We start from the raw sequence: 24,920 nt of genomic DNA on the forward strand, positions 1-24,920 counted from the left end.
TATAAGAAAATACAACCCATACAATTCTCAATATTATCAAAGAGAAACCAATAATGCAGGAAAAAATATCAAAGCAATATAACGAAGACCAAAGTAGCCTATACATCATATGTAGTTAAATAAAGTAAGCCTGCATAAAAACGTTAAGCATGTTCAAAAAGCCTTTATAAGTGACAGAGTAATTTATTAAGTCATAATGAGAACAAATCACAGTGGCAAACTTACATTTCACCATGTTACTTGTGGTGCATGGTGTGTGTGATGAAGTGCCCCCTGGAATGCCAGCAACCACTGGTCGCCCTTTATTAAGGGACAGAGCCAGCTCCTCAGATGGGGTGAGGGGAGGTGGTGGTGGGCCCCCCCAGTTAGACGGGCTTCAGCCTTCTTTCTATTAGCTACATGACAGAAAGAATATACTAAATCGTGTTTAATAAATAGTTCAGTAATTGTGTAATCAAATATTACCTTTTTGCAGAATGTTTTTGTGTTTCATTTTGACTTGGCTCAAAGTTCTTCTGGCTCCAGAAGGATTACACCTTATTAAATAAGAAACGTCTCGGGTTACGTATGTAACCCTGGTTCCCTGAAGGGAACGAGACGCTGCGTCGAACGCTACGGGGAACGCCCCCAGCGTGACCGCGCTCTGAACCAGAGTGTAAAAGTGTCCTATGAAAGGGCGAGACGTCATAGGCGGGTGACGTCACTGACCGGAAAGCATAAAAGCACGTGCGGTGGAGCCGGCGTTTGCTTCCAGGAATGAAGCAACCGCCCGCAGGGATACAGGAAGTATGGCCTCGAGACGCAGCGTCTCGTTCCCTTCAGGGAACCAGGGTTACATACGTAACCCGAGACGTTCCCTTCCAGGAACTCGAGCTGCGTCGAACGCTACGGGGAACGAGATGCCAACGCCACCAGACTTCCAATACCTGCCCTGTGTGTATCACTGGGAGCACAACGAGGGCGAGAGAACAGAAGAGCCGGGAGTGGCCCTGAGGTCAAGGTCGTAAAACCGGACAAAGGTGAGTGGCGTGGACCAACCCGCAGCATCGCAAATATCTTGCATAGGGACCCCTGCCAGAAAGGCCTTAGAGGCCGCCATACTCCTAGTAGAGTGGGCCTTAACCCCCAAAGGCGAGGGGAGACCTGAGGACTCATAAGCCAGAGAAATAGTATCCACTATCCACCTGCTAAGGGTCTGCTTAGATGCAGGCAGACCCCGCTTAGGAGGACCGAAGCAGACTAGCAATTGGTCCGTCCTTCTCCACAGGGCAGCTCTGTGGACGTATGCGTCCAGTGCTCGCACTGGACACACACAGTTAAGCTTTCGCTGGTCAGGCTCCCGAAAGGGAGGAGGACTGAAGGCCTGCAGCACGACCGGCCGTGGGGTAGAAGAGGGGACTTTAGGAATATAACCCGCTCGAGGGTGGAGAAAAGCTTTAGCCAAGCCAGGGGCAAAGTCAAGGTAAGAAGGGGCCACGGAAAGGGCCTGCAAGTCCCCAACTCTCTTTAAGGAAGAGATAGCCAATAGGAAGGTGGTCTTTATAGAGAGAAGGCAATCAGAGATCTCTTCGAGAGGCTCGAAAGGCGGTTTACAGAGAGCTTCTAATACCACAGCCAGGTCCCACGTAGGGACACGGGATCGTACTGGAGGCCTCAGCCTCAGCGCACCACGGAGGAAACGTGTAACCAGGGGGTGTCTACCCACTGAGAGTCCACCAAGAAGGGCGTGGTAGGCCGATAAAGCCGCCACGTAAACCTTCAGGGTGGAGTGAGTTACCCCTGCGGAGAAACGAGCCTGTAGGAACTCCAGCACTGTACCTATCGGGCAGTTAACTGGGTCAAGGTGGCGGTCTCCGCACCAAGAAGTGAAAAGCTTCCACTTCAGGGCATACAGTTTCCTCGTAGAGGGAGCTCTGGACTGGAGGATGGTCTCCACAACCTCGGTTGAGAGACCGGAAGCTATGAGCTGCGCCCCCTCAGGGGCCATGCCCGCAGCTTCCATGACTCCGGGCAGGGGTGGAAGATGGTGCCCCCTGCCTGTGAGAGGAGATCCCTCCTGACGGGAATCTCCCACGGAGAGCCGTCGAGGAGAGAAATCAGGTCCGAGAACCACACTCGGCCCGGCCAGAACGGTGCTACCAACAGTAGGCTGACCTCGTCCTGGCGCACTCTCGCCAGAACTCCCGGGAGCAGAGCGATCGGGGGAAAGGCGTACAGGCGAAGCCTCGGCCAAGCCTGTACCATAGCGTCCAGTCCCAGAGGAGCTGGAGGAACTAGAGAGAACCAGAGGGGACATTGTGTCGACTCTCGAGTCGCAAAGAGGTCCACCTGAGCCTGGCCAAAAATTCTCCATATCTGCTTCACATGGTGATCTCTTAGGTCTGGGAGAAAGTGCTTGAGTGCACGAAACACGGCCAACATTTCCAAACAATTGATATGCCACGTTAGATGGCGACCGCTCCACAGACCGCGGGCAGGGTGGCCACTCATGACCGCTCCCCAACCGGTGAGGGATGCGTCCGTCGCTAGCATTACGCGGCGACAAGAGGCTCCCAGCACCGGGCCCTGAGACAAGAACCAAGCTTGGCTCCACATGTCTAAGGCACGTAGGCATCGCCGCGTAACCTTGATCATGCGAAGCGGGTTTCCCCTCGGGGAGAACCCCTTGGTCTTGAGCCACCACTGTAGGGGTCTCATGTACAGGAGGCCAAAAGTAATCACGTTGGACGCAGCTGCCATGAGCCCCAGCAGCTTCTGAAACTGCTTGACAGTGAGTGACTGGCCCTCTTTCACTCTCTTGACCGAGGTGAGGATCGACTCGATCCGAGCAGGAGACAAACGTGCCTGCATCGTGGTCGAATCCCACACCACGCCTAGATAAGTGGTTCTCTGAACTGGAGAAAGTACACTTTTCTTGGCGTTTAGTCTTAACCCCAGCGCCTTCATATGGGCGAGAACGACATCTCGATGCCGAACTGCCAGTTGCTCTGATCGAGCTAAGATCAACCAATCGTCGATATAATTGAGTATGCGAATGCCCTGGAGTCGCAGAGGAGCCAGAGCAGCATCCACACACTTCGTGAAGGTGCGGGGCGAGAGTGCAAGGCCAAAAGGAAGAACCCGGAATTGGTAAGCTTTCCCCCCAAAAGCAAACCTCAGGAACTTCCTGTGAGGAGGAAGGATGGAGACATGGAAATATGCATCTTTTAGATCTATGGTCACAAACCAGTCCTCGGACCTGATCTGAGACACGACCTGATTGATCGTTAGCATCCTGAACTTCAGTCGCATGACTGAGCGGTTCAACTGACGCAGATCTAGAATGGGACGCAAGCCTCCATCCTTCTTCGGAACGATGAAGTACCGGCTGTAGAACCCGGACTCCCTTTCGTGAGGAGGGACCACCTCGATGGCCTCCTTCCTCAAGAGAGTGTTTACTTCCTGTTCCAAAATCAGAGCCTGCTGGGGGCCCACGCACGTGGGAATCACCCCGTTGAAAGGCGGTGGCGGAGCGCCGAACTGAATACGATAGCCTTTCTCTACAGTACGCAGGACCCATTGAGATACATTTGGCAGTAGTTTCCACGCTGCCAAATGGTCTACTAAGGGAACCAGTCTCTCGAGACTGGCCTCTGATGTAACTAGAGCTGCTGGCTCGGTGCCCTGAAGCGGCGAACCGGCAGGAGACGGCCGAACCAGGAACTCTAGCGACCCCCGCAGGGGTGGCGAGCTTCTCAGCTCCGCTACACTTCGGGGCGGAAGAAACTGAGAGTATTGCTCGCTGGAGCCAGCTGCGCCCTGGAACTCTGGCAGGGTTGGCAGACTGATCTCCCGAGGGCACTGGGAGGAGACGGACACCCGATCTGCCCCAGGGGGGTGTGCCCTCGAAAGCCCCGGGCCATGCCCGTCAGGGCCTCTTAGCCGAGGACCTCTTCGACTTAAGAACGGTCCTCAGATCCGCCTTAGCCTTAGAGGTCCCCGACTCAGAACGCTTGCCCCCACGACCCCACCCCGGTGGGGTGCGAGTAGCAACGCTCTGTTTCTGTGCCTCTCTGTATGAGGAGCTGGTACGCGGTGAGGGCTGCTCCCGCCTAGCAGCCCCCTGAGCTGGAGAACGGCGAGGGAGAAACCGCTGAAACGCCGCCGCTTGTCTACGAGCCTCCTGGTACCTGTCGACGACCGCATTGACGGAGTCGCCGAACAGGCCAGAAGGCGCAAGCGGGGCGTCCATAAGAAGGACCTTGTCCTTATCTTGTAAATCGGACAAGGTCAGCCACAAATGTCTCTCCGCAGCCACCAGTGCTGCCATAGACCTGCCAATGGCTCGGGCGGTCTCTTTGGTGGCGCGGAGAGAAAGATCAGCGGTTTTACGGAGTTCGGTAATATCTTCGGGCCCGAACCCCTCTCCCTCATCCAGCTCTTTTAGCAGGTCGGCCTGGTATGCCTGCAACACCGCCATAGTGTGCAGACATGCACCAGCCTGACCTGCAGCCGCGTACCCCTTGCCCACCAACGCTGAAGTAGTACGCAGCGGCTTGGAGGGCAAGGATGGAGCCTTTAGAGACGATGCCGAGCGAGGGGACAGATAGCTCGCAAGCGTCTGTTCCACTCGTGGCATCGCTCTATAACCGTGCTCACTCACCCCCGCCACATTACTATAATTCCCAGAGGCGGGGATGAAGAGACGGGCCGAGAATGGTTTAGCCCACGATCTCGACACCTCGGTGTGGAGATCGGGAAAAAACGGCAGGCTCCGTCGTGGAGGTGGCGGTCTAGCACGCAAATATCTCTCATCGAGTTTACTAGACTGTGGTTCGACCGCCGTCTCAGCGGGGCAGCTGATATTTAATTTGGCTGCCGCGCGAGTTATAACCTCCACTAACTCCTCATACTGGGGCGGAAGAGGGGGCGAAACCTCATCGACCCTCTCCAACTCAACCTCCTCGGAGGAAGAGAGGAGAAGCGTCGAGCCGCGCCCCGGGGGGGGAAGAATCCGCAGAACGGGCTTCCGATCCCGGAGAGCGGCCGCTGGGTCTGATAGGCGGGGAAGAAGATAGGGACTGGCCCGTCTCGCTTCCCACTACCAGATCCACCTGCGAACCCCACGAGTGCAGCCGCCGCTCCGCCTCGGCGGAAGCGGGACCAGCACCGCGGGGAACGCTGGCGAAGGCTCCCTCGCGAAAGAGAGCCTTCCGGGAGCGGAGTGCATGCAGTGAAAGAAGCTCGCAATGCGGGCAGCCGACTCCCTCGAGAGCCGACTCTGCATGACTCGCTCCCAAGCAGACCACACACAGCTCGTGAGTATCCCCCGCAGTGATGTAGCGTCTGCAAGGGGGAACACACGGTCTGAAATGCGGTCTGCTCTCGCCCGAGTGCTTTATCTTTTTAGCACTCTTAGACATGCTGAACAGAATCTTTTTTAGGACGTACAACACCAAATAAGACTGACAACATGCAAGGACAATACACACAGACAGAGAGGCGGTTGCTGAATGACAAAAAGCAAACGCCGGCTCCACCGCACGTGCTTTTATGCTTTCCGGTCAGTGACGTCACCCGCCTATGACGTCTCGCCCTTTCATAGGACACTTTTACACTCTGGTTCAGAGCGCGGTCACGCTGGGGGCGTTCCCCGTAGCGTTCGACGCAGCTCGAGTTCCTGGAAGGGAACCATATATTCCTAGTCAATATACACTGGTATTTTAATCTAAAGAAATGAATGGCAGGAAATGTAAATGCTTTCGTAGTGATTTAACAGTCAAAAGGATGCGGAAGGGGTGTTTAATTATTGTGCACTATAATAAAAGGGGAGGCAATATCAAATTTGCAATTTAATACACTCACGCATTTACTCTGTCCGTTATTTTTTGCCAAGCCAACTCTCTTTCTTTAGCCCATGCAGCCGTATTGCTTTTTTTCATTATTATTGGCTTGAATTTCTCGTATGCGTGCATTAAAACCTCCAACTCCGCCTCAGTAAAGTATGCCGCTCTCTTTTTTTCGTTGTCATTTTCCATTTTGACTCGTGAAATCGGCGATCCATTGAAAACGCCTTTATGCGCATTAACTCTGGGTAACCAGTAGGAGGTTGATTAAACTAACTCTTCTCAGGTGTTTTGGAACCGACATACTCATGGTATGCGGGTTTGGGGTAAATCAACCCAGAGGTTATGATTTACCAAATGGTAAGTTAACCAAGCTTTCTGGAATACCCCTCTGGACTTTCCACCTCTGGACATATGTAGTTGTTTTTTTATTTGTTTTGTTTTTTGGTGTTAGGCTTAGTTTTATGTTAGAATCACTATTATACTTTTATACCTTTTGTTCTTTAATATTTTGAATTGTTTTTGCTTTATTTTTTTTTTGTTTTTCATTTAAATGTTTTTAATTTTGTTGTTTGCATTTTTCATTTTTATTTAATTTCTTTATTTTTAAAATGTGTATAGGTATTTATAAAGTTTTAGCTTTTAGTTTTGGATCTGTTTTAGTTGTTTTAATACTACAATTGATAACTTCTGTTGTCCTCATTTGTAAGTCTTCTAAATGACAAAATAATAAATAAATAACAATAATAACTGAATATAGTTAACAATCATTTTAAATGCATCTGTAAAAAGATAAACTCTTCTAACTGAACTGAATTGTGTCTTGTGTCATGAGTGTGTTTGTGTGTGATAGAGGTGGAAATGAGGAAAGATTACATATTAACTTGTAGGTCTACTGCACATGATGGATTATAAACTGAAGCATAACTATTTAAACAAACCAGAAAACAGTATTACAGTGTTTAGAATTTAACAAACGTATGTTATGATTGTTCAATTCCAGAATTCACAAACACGATCAATATAGATTCAGTGTCAGAAATGTTGATTAAGTGTTGAATCAAGGACTTCACTGTAAAACCCCACAAGTTAGGTTAACAAACCATTTGAGGAAACTGATTGCATAGCTGTTAGTTTTTAAAACTTAAATGGTTTGAGTACTCTGAACTTATTTCAGTTGAGTTCATTAAAAGTTATACATCGCAATTAAATAATTAAGTGATTGAGTGATAAATGATAATTAGTAATGAAAACCTGCTGTTAACAAACAGAATCACTGAAGAAAAGAGAGACAAGAACTACAACTGACTTCAGACACAGCCTCACTGTATAATCTGACAAGTTTAACTCAAACAGTTTGAGGAAACTGATTGCCATTAAACTGTTTAAGTTTTAAAACTAATAGTTTATGACCACACTGAATATAGTCTGTCTTGTTTGTTCTTCTATGTTTTCATGTTCTGAGAGGAACAGAATCACTCAAATATGAGTTTGTCTGTTTGACTCTTTATTCTCTGAAATGAGTCGGTTGAGTTGGACTCATGGAGAGATGGGGTTTGTTCACACTGAGACTCTGAAAGTTTGAATCAACTGTTGACGCAGATTTTTTTTGGAGGAAATGTGAAATCTAGCAAGTGATATACAGTGATACCATATCCTCGGTGTCTTCTCAACTCTGCCATCAGACGTCACAATCACCTTAACTCTGATTGTTCTCGGGTGTTTCTCATCGGCCTAATTAGACATGGCATATTTAATAGTTGACTGCTTGTTCGCTCAGTGTGAAATACTGTTTGTTTTTTACTCCCATTCTGAGCTGTATATTTTGGATTACTTTCTTGGGTTTTGGACTCTGGACATTATAACCTTTGCATTCTGATCTTGCTCGGCCCCTGCATGTTGTTTGCATCTCTACTTTGTGTGTGACCATTCTCTGGATTGTCCTTGTTGTTTCTCCTAATAAATTTATGCACATGGATTCAGGCCATCACTCTCTGCCTGATACTTCACAACAATATCATATAAATAAATAGTCCCTGAAATATGATCCTCTCATCAGCAGCTGCAGTATCTCTCAGCTGTATCAGTGCAGTCACTGTGACTCTGACTGACGGAGGTTTTTGTACGACTCTTTATCACTGTGTGAACACATATTTACTGTTGATCTCATGATAACTCTCACAGTAATAATCTCCTGTATCTTCAGTCTGGACTCCACTGATGGTCAGAGTGAAATCACTGCCAGATCCACTGCCACTGAATCTAGATGGAGTTCCAGTGTAACGGTTTGATGCACGATATATGAGGAGTTTAGGAGCTTCTCCAGGTTTCTGTAAGTGCCAGTGCAATCTTGGCCCATGACTATCACTGTAGACATTGCTACTGGTTTTACAGTTTATTCTGACTTCTTGTCCTTGAGCTGCTGTTATTAATGATGGACTCTGAGTTACAGTGATCTGTCCTCTACACTCTGAAAGAAAGAACAAGAATACAATTTAGACCCATCTGACGATGTACATTTCACATTTCAAAGAAGGAATAATATTTAAGCTTTATCACACAAACCCTGAGCAAACAGTGTGAGTGTCCAGATGAAGATGATGATGGTGTTCATTGTTGTTGTTGTGTCTTGTGTGATGATGAAGATTGTGTTGTGTTCTGCTCTCAGTCATGAAGTGTTAAACTCACAGCACTATAAACTCTCTCAGAGCACTGAAGCATGTGCTGACGATGCAAAGAAGGGGGCAGGATTTACAACAGTGCTGCTAACTATCTTGTATACAATAAAATTATAGAACATACCTTATTATTTTCTGATGAGTATAATCGTTGGGGAACAGCTGGTCATGTGATCTCAAATGACAGCCACTGTAGGGGAGACCAGTCTTAGACCACCGATATAAACAGTCTTCATCTCATGAGTGAATATTATTCCAAATGTATTTGTCTAAAATTGCACCTCTACACGTCAGCTATAAGCAATCAATTCAAATCAAATAGTAGAATTATCGAATATTTTCATTAAATATATGAATGCAAATTATAATAATTTGAATAAATCTGAAAAATAAAATTTAGCTGAAATTAACTGAAATAAAGATTGATTAGTGCCACATTTATGTATTTAGAATATGACAGCAAATGGTCATGTCTGTTATGGGTTCTTCAATAATCAACAAACAAGAATGATATTATATTCACTGTTACAAATGTGTGGAGGAACTAAACTGGTGCTCGGTAAGTCTGTCTATTTAACTCTCTTGTATAAAAACATACAAATGTACATGTTTTAAAAAAAATGTTAAAACAACTAAAAGACCTTAAAAAAAATTAAAAAATAATTTATACTGAACAAAATTAGTTTCTAAATGCATTTCCATAATGTAACTCCCTATGGAATTTGTCCGTTTATCAAAGATAATAATTTCCTTCATTTATTTTTACATCAAGAGTTTTTATTTGTCACATACACAATTATACAGGGTATAACCAGCAGTGAAATGTAGGTACCGTAGGGAACCGTACATTGAGTTCATGTACGGTTCATCGTTAATTGTAGATAGGCAAAAACATGGCAAAAAAGAGATTTGACATCAGAATGTAAATGTAGCTGGAAATGTGACTTTCTGTAGTTCAGTCACTGATTTGTAATCTCTCTCTCGTGATCTTCTGTAAAGCAGTGCTTTATCGTACAAAAAAAAAAAAAACTATACAAAATGTATGTAGAGATAGAGATGTTGATTCAATTGTTTTGGAAATGTTATGATACGATTTTAATTTGGTCTGAAATTAAGGTACAAAATAGTTTGAACGTGTTACATTTTGAAAGTGCAAACAAAAAAAATCAAACACACAAAGGCATAAGAGTTCAATATCTCACGTACTGAAAATGTAAGAACTTTATGTTAAGGTATAAAAACTACCCAAATTAACACAGCCAGTGTTTTAGTGTGTTTGCTTTTATTTATGAATTTCGGCTGTAGTGATGTTGAATAAAATGAATGATGAGATTGTTGTGATTTTGACTGCACTCCTCATGTCTGCTGCTGAAAGTCGTGTTGAAATGCTGTGAATGCTGCAGGACAGAAGAGTGCTGGAGCTGCAGTGTGTTTTCTGTGTGTTTGTGAATGTGTTGTGTTTGTCTCCTGCAGATGGTCCCACAGTGAAGCCCTCAGTGTCTCTGCTGCCGCCCTCTTCTCTGCAGATCTCTGGAGAATCAGCCGCACTGCTCTGCCTGCTCAGCTCTTACTCTCCACAGGGGGCGCTGGTGAGCTGGATACTGGACGGCTCAGAGGTCACCGAGGGGGTTGTGACCAGCGCAGAGAGCGAGCAGAACGGCCGCTACAGCCGCAGCAGCGTCCTGACCCTCAGCAAAGCACTCTGGGAAGAGAAAGATCAGTACGTCTGCAGAGTAACACATGCTGGAGCTCCTCATGAGGCCTCGTTCCAGAAGAGTCGCTGTTAGTCGCTCGCAGTGCTGATGTTTCTCCAGTGAGCGCTGCTCTCTCCTGAAGATGAGCCGTATCTGAGTGTCCTGTGTCAGGCAGGATTCACATGAGTCTAGTGCTGCAGCTGTAGTCATTTACAACTCAATACTGAAAGAGAGCTCTAGTGTCAAAGCACTGGCTGATCTTTCAGTCTGCTGTGTTTGCTGCAACATTCAATAAAGCTTCTCAACAAGCTCCATTTGTGTCTGACAACATCATTCAACTAACAGATGAAGATGCATGTAGTGTTTGTCCAGGTGCTTTTCAGAAGCTCGATCAGTAGCAGTAAATCTAGTCAAATAAAGCTCTTGGGGTTTGAACATGGTCTCTGGAGACAGAGCTGCTCTATTCTGAGAGGATCACAATCACTCCACCCTGACAATGCAAATGAGATTTTCAGCCCACACTCCCAGAGTCACTGTTTGATTGGTTACATGATCTGGACTGAAACACACCAGTTTCACTTCTGCTGTAGTCAAGCAGTAAAAAGGAAATAGATTTAAATTGTGCTTTTTTTGGACATAAAAAAAGAAGGATAAATAACTAAGTAATATTAATAAACATTGTAAGTTTATACAAGAATGCACTTATAGCATATAACACATATAGCTATAATATACTTACAGAGAAGTGAATTAATGTGCTTCATAAAATATATGAAAATGTTAAAAATGTTTTATTTATATATATATATATATATATATTACTTTTGAAAAGCAAACTGAAGCACGTTCATTACGTACATATTTAAAATAAAATGCAGCAGGTCTACACATGGTTATAAAGAGATAATACTTTAAACCCACTGAAAGCTGATTAATTTAGCTATTTTATTACACAAAGTAAACATAAAATATACTTTAAGTAAGAGTAAAATAAGTGTTTTATGTAAATACATTAAAACTTCACTTAAAGTATGCTTGTCTTAAGCATATTTCTTAAAAGACAACAGAAGTGACTGAATGCAGTCTGTTCAGTTTGATTGACAGGAATCATATTTTACACCTAAAACATGATGATCATATTAAAATACTGACTTGTTTTCTTCAGGAATATCATATTTCTGTTATAATGATATTGTGTTATTAGTGTTTGTGTTGATCAGTGTTGTGTGTGATTGTGTTGTAGAGCAGCTGCAGTATCTCTCAGCTGTATCAGTGCAGTCACTGTGACTCTGACTGACGGAGGTTTTTGTACGACTCTTTATCACTGTGTGAACACTGGATCATTGTGTTGATGTAGTGGTAACTCTGACAGTAATAATCTCCTGTATCTTCAGTCTGGACTCCACTGATGGTCAGAGTGAAATCACTGTTAGATCCACTGCCACTGAATCTAGATTGAGTTCCAGTGTAACGGTTTGTTGCATAATATATGAGGAGTTTAGGAGCTTCTCCAGGTTTCTGCTGATACCAGTGCATACAAGTATACGAACCTGGACAGCTATTGCTCACTTCTGTGTTAGTTTTGCAGTTTATAGTGACTGATTCACCAATCTGAACAGTTTTAACAGAGGGAGTCTGAGTCACAGTCACCTGTCCACTGAAACCTAGAAACATAGTTAGACTTAGAAAGAGCAGGATCTATGTGTAACATTCACTGATGTTAATAATATAATACAATATTTTACTTTAACATTTTTATTAAATCCTTACCCTGTATATACATGCACAGAGTCCAGATGAGGATGATGATGTTGTTCATTGTTGTTGTTGTGTCTTGTGTGATGATGAAGATTGTGTTGTGTTCTGCTCTCAGTCATGAAGTGTTAAACTCACAGCACTATAAACTCTCTCAGAGCACTGAAGCATGTGCTGATGATGCAAAGAAGGGGGCAGGATTTACAACAACTTTATTTTAAGGAGATGTCCATGTTTGTTCATGACGTGAACCACATAGAAAGAACTTCATGGACAACGTCTTCACTGACTCCTAAGAGAGAGAAAGAGAGAGAAGTGAATGAAATAAGGAACATGTAGTTGAACATGTTCTACTCTCTAATTTAAATTTCACATTTAAAAGATCTTAGTTACCACAGAGCGCACACACATATACGATACAACAATAATTATATCAATCGCCATACCAATGAATGTTCATAATACTATTATTGCATACTGTTCAAAGATTTGAAAAAATATATATTTTGATGTGGGAACAAATGTTCTAGAAACATTCATTCATTAATGGCGTTATTCGAATCGTCATAATGTAGGCTATAATGCAGTTTTCAGCAGACATGAGATAAGAGTTAGTTCGTGTAAATCTGCTTTCTTCCGTGATTTCACGTGTTAAAAATCTAAAAAATTGTTCTCAATCTTACTCTAGAACATTGTAAATCTGAAGACTTTTGCTTATGAGTGCTGTGCATAGGAAAGTGATTTATATTATAGTCCTAATAAAAATATAATTTGCTTATTAATTCACATGCATTAGCCTATTTTATATACACACTGGTGATTAAAAGTCTGAAATAATTAAGGCTTATTTATTTATTTATTTGAAAGAGGATTGAATGTTTTTTGATCAAAGATACAGTAAAACAATAGCCTAATATTATGAAATATTACACTTAAAATAGTGGTTTTCTATTTGGGATGTTTTAAAATGTAATTTATTTCTGTGCTCAAAGCTGAATTTTCAGCATCATTACTCCAGTCTTCAGTGTCCCTTCAGAAATCATTCTAATGCTGCCTAATTTGCTGCTTTTATTATCAGTTATTACTTGTGATCAATTATTAATAATGGTTTTATTATTGGTATAATGGTTCTCATTTAAAGAACAGCATTTATTTGAAATATAAGTACTTTGTAATAAGTGTGAATATCTTTACTGTCACTTAAATCAATTTAATCAAAGTCCCTTTTTGTATTCTATAATCTTTGCTTAATTCAACATTGTTGAAGACAAATATTAATTTATATTTTTTAATCTTACCCAAGACTGAATGGTATCACATTTTCCACAAAAATATGAAGCAGCACAACAGTTTTGAGTAACTCCAGAGTGCAGTCTGGACGATGGGGCGGGGCGACACCTTGGGGCGGGGCGGGGTGACACGTGTCGCTCCGCCCAAGGCAAATTGTTTTAATGAAATTAAATATTTTTATGAATAATTGTTGATTTTGTAGTGAGCCTGGATGTACAGCAGGAGTACAGCACCTCTAATTCTGAAGCAGACAGGTGTGGAGCTGAGTCCTGCAGAGAGAGAGCTGCATTGAAAGTGCAGGGGATTTGCGACACAGCAAAAGGACAAGGTCCTACGCTGATGACAAGTGCTTCTTTAAACAAAGGACAGATTTTTTAACGATACAATAAAATATGAAAACTTTGTTTGGTGTAATCCTGTAAAGTGATGCGTTCTATCTGGCAATACTGCTTTAAGGGTCTCTTTTAAACACTGCGACTGAAAACGTGATGACAGATGAAGTGAACAAGCCAGCAGTTACAGCTGAACTAGAAAAACAATATGCAAAAGACGGCAGGTTATCTGCTGTAACAGCACGGCCAGGCTCCCCCGTCACTCAACTCCCAAGATCTGCCTCACCTGACTTCTAATCATGCACACCTGCACCTCGTCATCACCCTCATCACAGACACTTCATAAGCACTCACCCCAGCCACCACAGTTGTCCGATCTCGTTGCTACCTGCCGGACTCTACTCTGAAGCTCTCCAGTCGATGAGTATCACCTCTGATTACTTACCTTGTGTACTAACCTGCTGTTCTCCGTCCCGTCTTCCTCTCTGTCTTCAGACCCGTCTGTGTGTGATCATCTGTCTGGGATCCGACTCCTCTCCGGTCACGCTCCACCCGCCTGCAAGGCAAAAGACCCGATTAGCACTGTCACCCAACACCTGCAAGATTCACGACAAAGAAGCTACTCACCTTGTCTCACGATCACCAGCACCCAAGTCCTGTAAATAAAGACACATTATTGCACTTACCTTTTGAGTCCGTCTGCATCTGTGACAGAAGATCGGACCAAGACCGCTACAACATGAGCACGCCTGATCCCTTCCAAGAGCTAGTCGACTCAGTGAAGAGGCTCCTCACACAAGCTACCACCTCTTCACCACCCCCCGTTCCACCGAATCCACCAGCCATCAGCTCTCCTTCTCCGGTAATGTTTGCCAGTCCCATGGCCAGACCAGCGCCCTACTCGGGTGAACCAGAAGAATGCAATGGTTTCATTTTGCAGTGTAATCTCACTATCGATCTTCACCCACAAATGTTCACCTCAGATAAGTCCAAGATAGCGTTCATCATCTCCTCACTCACCGGTCCAGCGCTCAAGTGGGCGGAAACTATTATGTCTCAAGCTGGTCCCGCGACTCACTCCTTCTCCCAGTTTATGAGCCATTTTCGCGAAGTTTTCAGCCATTCACCAGGTGACTCCACAGTTGGCGAACAGCTGTATCGGCTGCGGCAGGGCTCTTTATCCACCTGTGAGTATTCCCTCAAGTTCCGTACCCTCGCGGCTGCGAGCGGATGGAACGAGCCCTCGCTTCTGACTGCCTTCCGCCAGGGCTTAAACCCCTCGGTACGCTTACAACTTGCAGCTTATGATGACAATTTCGGCCTGGAGAAATTTATCCAGCTGGCAGTACGCTGCTCTAACAGAATGCGAGCCTGCAGCCCTGAGTCCCACCAGACCAATTACCCCCGCACTACATCCACTCTGCCCTCGTCTGAAAGTAACCCACCTGAGCCTATGATCACTGACTCCTATCACCTCACTCCCGTAGAACGCCGAAGACGTTTACAAGGAGGTTTGTGCCTATACTGTGGAAGCAACTCTCACCTCATCCTGGATTGCCCTCTTCGTCCCTCACGGCTGACGGTGAGTGGACTCCGACCTACCTTCCCGAAGATGCAACCTCTTACCACTCAGGCTCAGCTAATCACCGCCTCCTTTTCCCTGTCAGTCACCGTCCTCCTCGACACCGGCTCTTCGGGGAGCTTCATCTCTGGTCTCCTCTGCAAGCAGCTCCAGCTCCAGACCACCAACACCGAGACAACTTACCAAATCGAAACCATAACAGGTAAAGCCCTTTCCCGTCGTCTTGTGAAACACTGTGTGGGTCCCTTACTACTACAAGTGGGCAGCCTGCATCAGGAGGAAATTCATTTGCTGGTGTTGGAGGAGTCACGGGTGGACATCATCTTGGGTCTCCCCTGGTTCATTCAACATAACCCGACGTTGTCCTGGAGTACCGGTGAGGTTTTAAAATGGGGTAGTGGCTGTTTCCCAAGATGTTTCCCATCATTGCCGTCGCCAACCTCAGAGACCCAAGTTTCTCTTCCCCTCTACTCCACCTCCATAGAGAGCCCTGTCGCCCAGCAGTCTGTCGACATCCCAGCCGAATACAGCCAATTTCAGGACGTCTTCTGCCCAAAAAGGGCTTCTCAGCTACCACCGCATCGGCCATGGGACTGTGCAATTGATCTGCTACCGGGTGAGTCAGTACCGCGGGGAAGGATTTATCCTTTGTCACTACCAGAGCAGAAGGCCATGGAGGAGTACATCGAGGAGGCGTTGCGACAAGGTTACATCACACCATCTACCTCCCCTGCTGCGTCCAGCTTTTTCTTCGTGGCCAAGAAGGATGGTGGCCTTCGTCCATGCATCGACTACCGTAAGCTCAATGACATCACAGTCAAGTATCGGTACCCTCTACCTCTTGTCCCTACGGCCCTGGAACAACTCCGCGGCGCAACTATCTTTACCAAGCTGGACCTCCGCAGCGCTTACAATCTCATTCGGATCTGAGAGGGAGACGAATGGAAGACCGCTTTTGTCACGCCCACCGGCCACTATGAATATAGGGTTATGCCCTATGGACTCGTCAACGCTCCCTCGGTCTTCCAGGGATTCATGAATGAGGTGCTCCGGGAGTACCTCCATCGTTTCGTCATCGTCTATATTGACGATATTTTGATTTACTCCCGGAGCCTGGCCGAACACCGCCAACACGTTGCGGAGGTCCTTCAACAGCTGCGGAGGTTCCATCTCTACCTCAAGGCCGAAAAATGTACCTTTCACCAACCCCGCGTCCACTTCCTGGGCTATATTATAGAAAAGGGTGGTGTCCGCATGGACAGAAAGAAGGTGGAGGCCATCACCTCTTGGCCACAACCGTGTACCATCAAGGAACTGCAACGCTTTCTCGGGTTTTCAAATTTCTACCGTCGTTTCATTGCTCAGTACAGTACCATCACCAGCCCTCTCACAGACCTCCTCAAAGGGGGAACCAAAACTCTTGCATGGAACTCCAGCGCCACAACAGCTTTCCTGAACCTAAAGAAAGCCTTCACAACCGCACCACTCCTAGTTCACCCTGACCCGAATCTGCCATTCGTCGTGGAGGTAGATGCCTCCACCACAGGTGTTGGTGCGGTTTTGTCCCAGCAGCAGGGGACGCCTCCCAAGCTCCATCCATGTGCCTTCTTTTCCCGGAAACTCAGCCCGGCGGAGAGGAACTATGATATCGGGAATCGAGAATTGTTAGCTATCAAGCTCGCCCTGGAGGAATGGAGGCACTGGTTGGAAGGGGCCCTTCATCCCTTCCTGGTTCTGACGGACCACAAAAATCTTCAGTACTTGCGTGAGGCCAAACGGCTGAACCCCCGCCAAGCCAGATGGGCTCTATTCTTTACCCGGTTTAACTTCAAGATTTCCTATCGCCCAGGGCCCCGTAATTTGAAAGCAGACGCTCTCTCTCGAGTCCATGCCCCTGAGGAAGGTCCGGAGGAACCAGAGGGCATCCTGCCGACGGAGATGTTAATCAGTCCCATCCAATGGTCCTCCCCACCAGTCGCCTCAGAGAACCCTCCTGCCAATCCGCCGGGCTGCCCTCCAGATCGCCAGTATGTACCTAGAACTCAACGAACCCCGCTCATCTTCTCGTCTCATACCTCCCTCGGTACTGGCCACCCCGGGGCCAACGCCACCCTCTCGCTGCTACAAGATCGCTTCTGGTGGCCCAATATGGCCAGAGACGTACGAAGGTTCGTTCAGGGCTGTCCGGACTGTGCCATCTCCAAAACCTCCCGTCATCTCCCCACTGGCAAACTCGTTCCACTTCCCACACCTAACCGCCCATGGTCACACCTAGGAGTGGATTTCATCACCGACCTGCCCGTCTTGGACACATTCACCTGCATCCTTGTCATCATAGATCGATTTTCCAAGTTCTGCCGCCTCATCCCGCTCACAGGCCTACCCACGGCTCTTCAGACTGCCGAACTACTCTTCAATCATGTATTCCGCCACTATGGCATACCAGAAGATATTGTGTCCGATAGGGGACCCCAGTTCATATCATGTGTGTGGAAAGCCTTCTTCACTCTCCTAGGTGTGACCGTCAGCTTGACATCCGGCTACCATCCGCAGTCTAACGGACAGACTGAACGAAAAATTCAAGAAATCAGCCGTTTCCTAAGAACCTTCTGCCATAGCCACCAGAACTCTTGGAACCAGTTCTTGGGCTGGGCCGAGTACGCGCAGAACTCCCTACGCCAAAGCTCTACAGGTCTTACACCCTTCCAGTGCGTACTCGGCTACCAGCCCCCATTGTTCCCGTGGACGGGTATTCCCTCGGATGTTCCTGCAGTAGACCACTGGTTCCGGGAGAGCGAGAGGGTCTGGGACGCGGCACACCACCAGCTGCAGCAGGCAGTGCGCAGGCAGAAGATCCAAGCCGATGCCCGCCGCGCTGCCACACCCCCCTACCGCCCCGGACAAAAGGTATGCCTGTCCACTCGGGACATCCGCCTGCGCCTGCCTTGCCGGAAATTGAGTCCCAGATTCGTTGGCCCCTTTACCATCCTAGAGCAGATCAACCCAGTAACATACAAACTTCAACTACCTCCTCAGTATAAAATTCACCCGGTTTTTCACGTGTCCCTGCTAAAACCCTTCTACCCTTCTGTCTCCCCAGAGCCTGGTCCGGTCGAGGAACCCCCTCTCCCTCTCATCGTAGACGAAGGCGCCATCTACAGGGTGCGAGAGATCCTACATTCCCGGCGCCGTGGTGGCAGGTTGGAGTACCTTGTAGATTGGGAGGGCTATGGCCCCGAAGAGCGCTCTTGGGTACCCAGAGAGGATGTTCTCGATCCAACCCTTCTTTCGGATTTCCATGCCGCTCACCCGGAGCTCCCAGCCCCACGTGGTCGGGGTAGGCCACCACGACTCCGGGGTCGGCCTTCAGGAGCAGGCCGTGGGGAGGGGGGTACTGTAACAGCACGGCCAGGCTCCCCCGTCACTCAACTCCCAAGATCTGCCTCACCTGACTTCTAATCATGCACACCTGCACCTCGTCATCACCCTCATCACAGACACTTCATAAGCACTCACCCCAGCCACCACAGTTGTCCGATCTCGTTGCTACCTGCCGGACTCTACTCTGAAGCTCTCCAGTCGATGAGTATCACCTCTGATTACTTACCTTGTGTACTAACCTGCTGTTCTCCGTCCCGTCTTCCTCTCTGTCTTCAGACCCGTCTGTGTGTGATCATCTGTCTGGGATCCGACTCCTCTCCGGTCACGCTCCACCCGCCTGCAAGGCAAAAGACCCGATTAGCACTGTCACCCAACACCTGCAAGATTCACGACAAAGAAGCTACTCACCTTGTCTCACGATCACCAGCACCCAAGTCCTGTAAATAAAGACACATTATTGCACTTACCTTTTGAGTCCGTCTGCATCTGTGACATCTGCAGTTAAGTAATGTATAAACCTGCAATTCAGGGTTGCAGTGGTTTGACATTTTCATGGTACAATAAGTGTCAAAAAATATCTGGTTTAACGTCATGTTGCTGCTGCATAATTTTATTGAGTATTAGTACTATCCACTGATCTGTATAAATGACTGAATCAGAGGACTGCAGCCATCATTTTGGGTCATACACAAGATATATTAATTCAGGACTTACATGCCATATTATACAGTATGTTGTGCTTTTGTTAAATAATGAAAACAAACCTGAGAAAATAGTCTTAATACAAATAAATAAAGTTGAAAATCTCAACAAAAAAAAATCTCAAAACGATTTTAAATGCACCAATTAAAAAAAAAAATAATAATATTCTGCAATTTTATAACCCGTATAAAAAATGCATAACGGTGCGTCTACTATTGTGAAGATGACGAGTCATAATTGTTTAACTTAGATTACAGTAACATAAGCAAATGCATGTTATTATAACAACTGTCACTTTTAATTCAACAAAAAAACATGAAACCTGTATACCACTGCAACCTTAATTCTCCTACTTAAAAGGCAGTATGCACAGTGATCTCCTAAGTGCAGTAGTAAAGGCTGAACTTTAAACATGTTGTTGTTTCAAGCATCTCATCCAGTAAAAGAAAGCAAACAACAGAGAACTGGTGACGTGAAGTCTAAAACAGTGGTGTGTGTGCACTGCAATTTGACTTTATTAAAAAACAACTTAAGAAAACACATCCAAAGACGGCACACAGAATGCAGGGAGGCTGTATCAGCCACAAGGCATTTACGAAGCCAGTGCATTGATGACAAAAATTGAATTTTTGCTGTCGAAAAGTCATTCCTTGGTGCATCCACTCCAATCCATGTCGTGACAAATACCTGGGGACAGTCACAAAGGTCTGAGTGTGAAATGGATGAGTGCTGCATTTCCAGAGACTTCGCCCACAGAAGTGGTATTCTGCCATTTGAGTGTGACTACTTGCAGTCTTTATCCTACGGTCCACGTGTTGGTCAAGCACAGACTGAGCTTGCAGAGTTGTGTGTGATGGTTGACCAGAAGTGGTTTGGAGAAGCAAGGAAGCACCAGTTAATTAATCTGAAGAAAGAATCTCAGGCTGAAGGAGTTCCATTGTCTGTGTCTGTACAAATAGGTGACCAGCTCCACAAATTACACGTGTCTGTGTTTGAAAAAAAATGCTCATATTACAGTAGACTTGGAAGAGTAATGGTCTCATATGATGTCAAGAAAAACTCTTGGCACTGCCATTGCTCAATGCCAAGAAAATCTTGCATTCACAAGGCTGTTTCAAAGTGGCACCTCTTTTACCATCACAAAGAGTTGTTCAAGAAGGTGAAAAGTGTGGAGGAGGTCCCTCCTGAATCTCCTGAAGGAAAAAGTGATGACAAGAGCTATCCACCATCTAACGCAAAAATCAAAGAAATTATCCACTACATAATGGCACATAAAAAGCTACCTAGTGAGCTTCCAAAGACTATACTAGATTTTTCCCGCGATGCAAAATCCAACCAGTCCTTCCAAAGGCACCTAGTGCCCAGAGAATTGAAATGTGTAAAGTGCACAAACCAATGTTTAAGCGATCCCATCCTCATCACTAAGGATGCCAAGATACTGACGTTTTCTGGTGTCGTCCACGGTATGTATGAAAGATACATTAACATGCTGTCAGAAACTTTCATCGATATTTAAGATTAATGCATTTATTTACTTTTTAGGAATATCTACTTACTACAGAGAATGCTCAAACGGTGGAATGACTTACAGATACCAGGAGTGGTCAGACGGAATACACAATCTCAACGACCATATACTGTTGTCATTGCACTTGTGTGTTTTTCTAAGAAACTCTGTACAGGTAAGCCATAATCACAAATTATTTGTGCTACTGATTTCATTCGTTCAGTGTTCTATTTTTTTGTATTTCACTTTAGGCGGCTGGGCTGTTATAACTTGCCCTTGTGGGGTTGTCTACTCTGTTAAATTTAACATCAGAGCAGAGAGCCCTCGTGATTACACGGACCTCCTGCTTTCATGGAAACATGCCCCCAACGTTACTGTATATGACTATCCAAGAGGACTAGCCTCGCATGCAAACCAACGTTCAAAGAAGTTCTTCCATCCTTTTGAAGGTCGTTTAATTAATCCATCTGAAGAGAATATCAAGAAGGCATCTGAAAATGATTTGGAAGTCCATTTGCGATGGCTTAGATGGAGGAGGTGGAGGACATGCTTCCAAATAAAGCAGTGTGGGGCCAACCATTGCCAGTACATCTTCAGAAAATGGTAGTCATTTATTTATGGCCACACTACAATCTTAAAACAAGATCATAGTTTATATTTACATGATTGTTTTTTGTTTTATTTCCAGGTTGCACATGTATTGGATCCTAACAGTGATCCTAAGGAACATATTGTTTATGTGGGATCAACTGTGTTGATGCGTTCTGATTTGTTGTCACTTGGATCATCGCAAGATGTTGAAGCAACGGTAAAAATGTGTTAATGTAAGAAGTAAAATGAGGTGAATATACGAAGGAAACTTATTGTATTTGTTCTATTAAAAATTATAGATTTTGAACTGCTGTATGAGAATCATAAAGCACATTGCTTTTCGCATGGTAAGTTTTTCATTGCAAAGATTTTATTAAAAACATGAGCCATGACACATTTTTATCTGGTAATTGTTGCAGGATATCAATGTTTATGTTGCTGATCCCTACGTCGTAGTGATCTGGCTTCCACCACTTTATAGCTATCCAGAGTTGTCCCTTCCAGTGAGTTTTGCAATATTTTATCTTGTCAAAGATTGCACTATTTCTGAGTATAAACAACAGCATAGTTCTTAGGCTCACATACGTTTCTACATAAATTTTAGGCCGGTTTCAGCAAGACGGACCTTGTTGTTCTACCTGCTTGGGTAATGTTGGATGGGTTAAATGCAGAGCACGAATTCTGAGTATGGTTCACCATACTTGGCTGAATGTCACTTCACTTCACTTTTCACTTCACATGGCATTGGGCCTTAGATTTGATTTTACACAGGTATGTAATTACCTCATTACATCTTTCAAGCTAATTAAACAGGCATCCATGTTTATGTGTAATTTATTCCATAATTGATTATATATTATTTAATTTTATTTTTTCAGAATGACATGCCCTTGATCAGGAGGTGGTGGTGTGCTCTTATACTGGATAACTTTACTCTGCAAATGTATGTAGCTGTTGGCATATTAACTTCTGTATTAAACAGTACTTCACTTGAGGTGTAATAATACACTTGGCTCATGATTTGATACATATCTCGATACAGGATTCATGAGTATCACAATATATTGAACAAAATTAAGAAAGGAAACATTCAAATAATTATTTTTTAAAAGCATTAACACTTTCAATAACTTTCTTTGGTGTACATGCATCTTAATATAAATTGAAAGCGTTTAAAGGTTTAATTTAATCTTCTGTATGTAATTTAACATTGAATAGGTCTGTCACCAATACAATTAAATGGTTGTCATTTAAAGAAAAAAGTAAATATATATATGTGTATATGTGAAATTTTTGCATAGCAATACATTGTACCATAGTATATGTTACACCCCTACTCTTTACTGTATCTACCAATATACATAGCTCTTGCCATATGTTTTTTTAGCACTCAATCAACAAGAGGAGGAGGTTCACCGTACAAAAAGCAATGTCTTGAGGGAGAGCAGATTATTCATTGTGCACACACTTACACACACACACACACACACACACACGTTGGGTTTCCATGTTTTATGGGGACATCCCATAGGCGTAATGGTTTTTATACTGTACAATCTGTATGTGCTATTGCCCTACACCAACCCTACACCTAAACTTAGCCCTCACAGGAAACATGCTGCATTTTTAGATTTTCAAAAAACTTTATGCTGTATGATTTATAAGCTTGTTTCCTCATGGGGACCAAAAAATGTCCCTACAAGATTAAGATTTACTGGTATTACTATCCTTGTGGGGACATTTGGTCCCCAGGACGTGATGAATACCAGGTGCACACACACACACACATACACACACACACACACACACACACACACATACTGTATATAGTGTACTTTTTCAGCAGGGGTGGCCATTATTTTTAGTTGTAATAGCTATATAATTGTTTAGATGTGAAAGTAAAGGGACTATGTTCTTGTACTGTATTGGTCACCTAATGTGTGTTGTAGGTACCTATTAATATTTATTTTTAATATTTAGGTTAATATCATCATAAAATTATATTAATCTATATCATGTTTGTTTTATTCAGAGACTGCAGCTGTGACAACAATACATCAGGTTTGTCTTAATTGTTTGTAATCAGTGTTATATATTTTTCCAACAGCTTTTATATACAATTATAAACAAATGTGAATGTTTATATTTTTATTTCAACAGCTTCCCCTGGAAGTCCTATCTGAAATTCTCAAGGAAGTTGTTTTAGAAGATGGCGATTCGGCATACTTGACCCTCTCTTTAGTGTGTAGGCTGTTTAGGGATGTGGTCACAAATGAAGTGTTTCGCAAAAAAGCACATTTCGCCTGGATAGTGTAACAGAAGGACCAGGCTCCTCCCAGAACCAGTTACCCCGATCCACTTCACCTGAGTTTTAATCACCTGCACCTGCACCTCATTATCACCAGCCACATATAAACTCAGTCACCAAAGTCACCAGTTGTCCGATCTCCGGATTGCTACATGGACCGGCTCTGCTTCCCATAAGCTGAGTATATCTACCTGCAAATAACTTACCTGTCCTTACTTACCTTCTGCCTTGTCCTTTTCCAGTCCTCCTGCTCGTCTGTCCCCGGTGGCTTTGTTGAATCCTCGGATGTCTCTGCCTCTCCGACGCTGCCAAACTCCAGGATCTGTCAAGACAGAGAGACTGATTGTGATTGACATTCCTATTACTTTAACCTCACGAATTGACACTCACCAAGTCCGAAGAATCCGCACGATTGCTATTTGCTGTTCACCCTGTAAATAAACACCTTGTGATTTCACTTACCTCTGTGTCCGACCCGTTCCATTACAGATGGATAGTAAGATATTTTTTTTTTGTTCTTCGGTGCAAATTTTTCCAGTTAAAAATTATGGTGAGATATTTATACTTGAACTCTCAAATTTGATCTTTCATGGATTTTGTCTTTACATTCTAAGGTGTGGTCAACTGGAAGACATTCAAACAGGACCACCGGGATGAGTACAGACGAATGTACTGCATCAGCAAATGCATTGAGTGCCAAGCCCTCTTTAAGTCCTATCCACCTGGTTACAGAGGGAGAGGCAAACGAGGCGAACTGCTGTGCTTTTATGCCGAAGACTTGTGTGCAGGGTTTTGTTCTCAGGACTGTTTTTTTTTTTTTTGCTGCAGGAAACACGTTGCTGGTTTAAATTCATAAAACTTGTGCTGAAATGGAAGAGTGGGATGAACTGATTTTGATATTATCCTCCGCAAGCAGCAGCAAAAGGCATATTCAATGCCAATAATGTATAACCTTGCAGTGTTAGTAAAAAGTAATGGCAAACTTGTTTTCCTCATTTACATACATCTGCATCCATTTGTTCTGTAATGTTTATTTTATTGTACCATTATAGTTATGCCTATTGTAATTCTATTAAATATTCATGTAATTTGCTATGCAGTAAAAAAACAAACGAGTGACAATTCTGTGCAATATTGCTTCAATCAAATATTTTAGAAAACGTTTTGAGTGGTTGTGATTAAATGCATTGTTTTCCATAGGTTTATTTTATTTTCTTTTAACAAAGAAGTGGGAACAACAAATATATTATAAATGGGTTTTTAAGTAAAATGCTG

General features: G+C 44.5%; 1 gene segment (V, D, J or C); it reads left to right on the forward strand.

Annotated features, from left to right (window-relative positions):
• Positions 1-9,034: 9,034 nt before the first annotated feature.
• LOC306868311 (immunoglobulin lambda constant 7-like) lies at positions 9,035-10,290 on the forward strand. The segment is given in 2 exons: positions 9,035-9,062; positions 9,977-10,290.
• Positions 10,291-24,920: the final 14,630 nt, after the last annotated feature.

The sequence above is a fragment of the Barbus barbus genome, assembly GCF_936440315.1.
Source record: "Barbus barbus genome assembly, chromosome: 50".
Taxonomy (NCBI): Eukaryota; Metazoa; Chordata; class Actinopteri; order Cypriniformes; family Cyprinidae; genus Barbus; species Barbus barbus.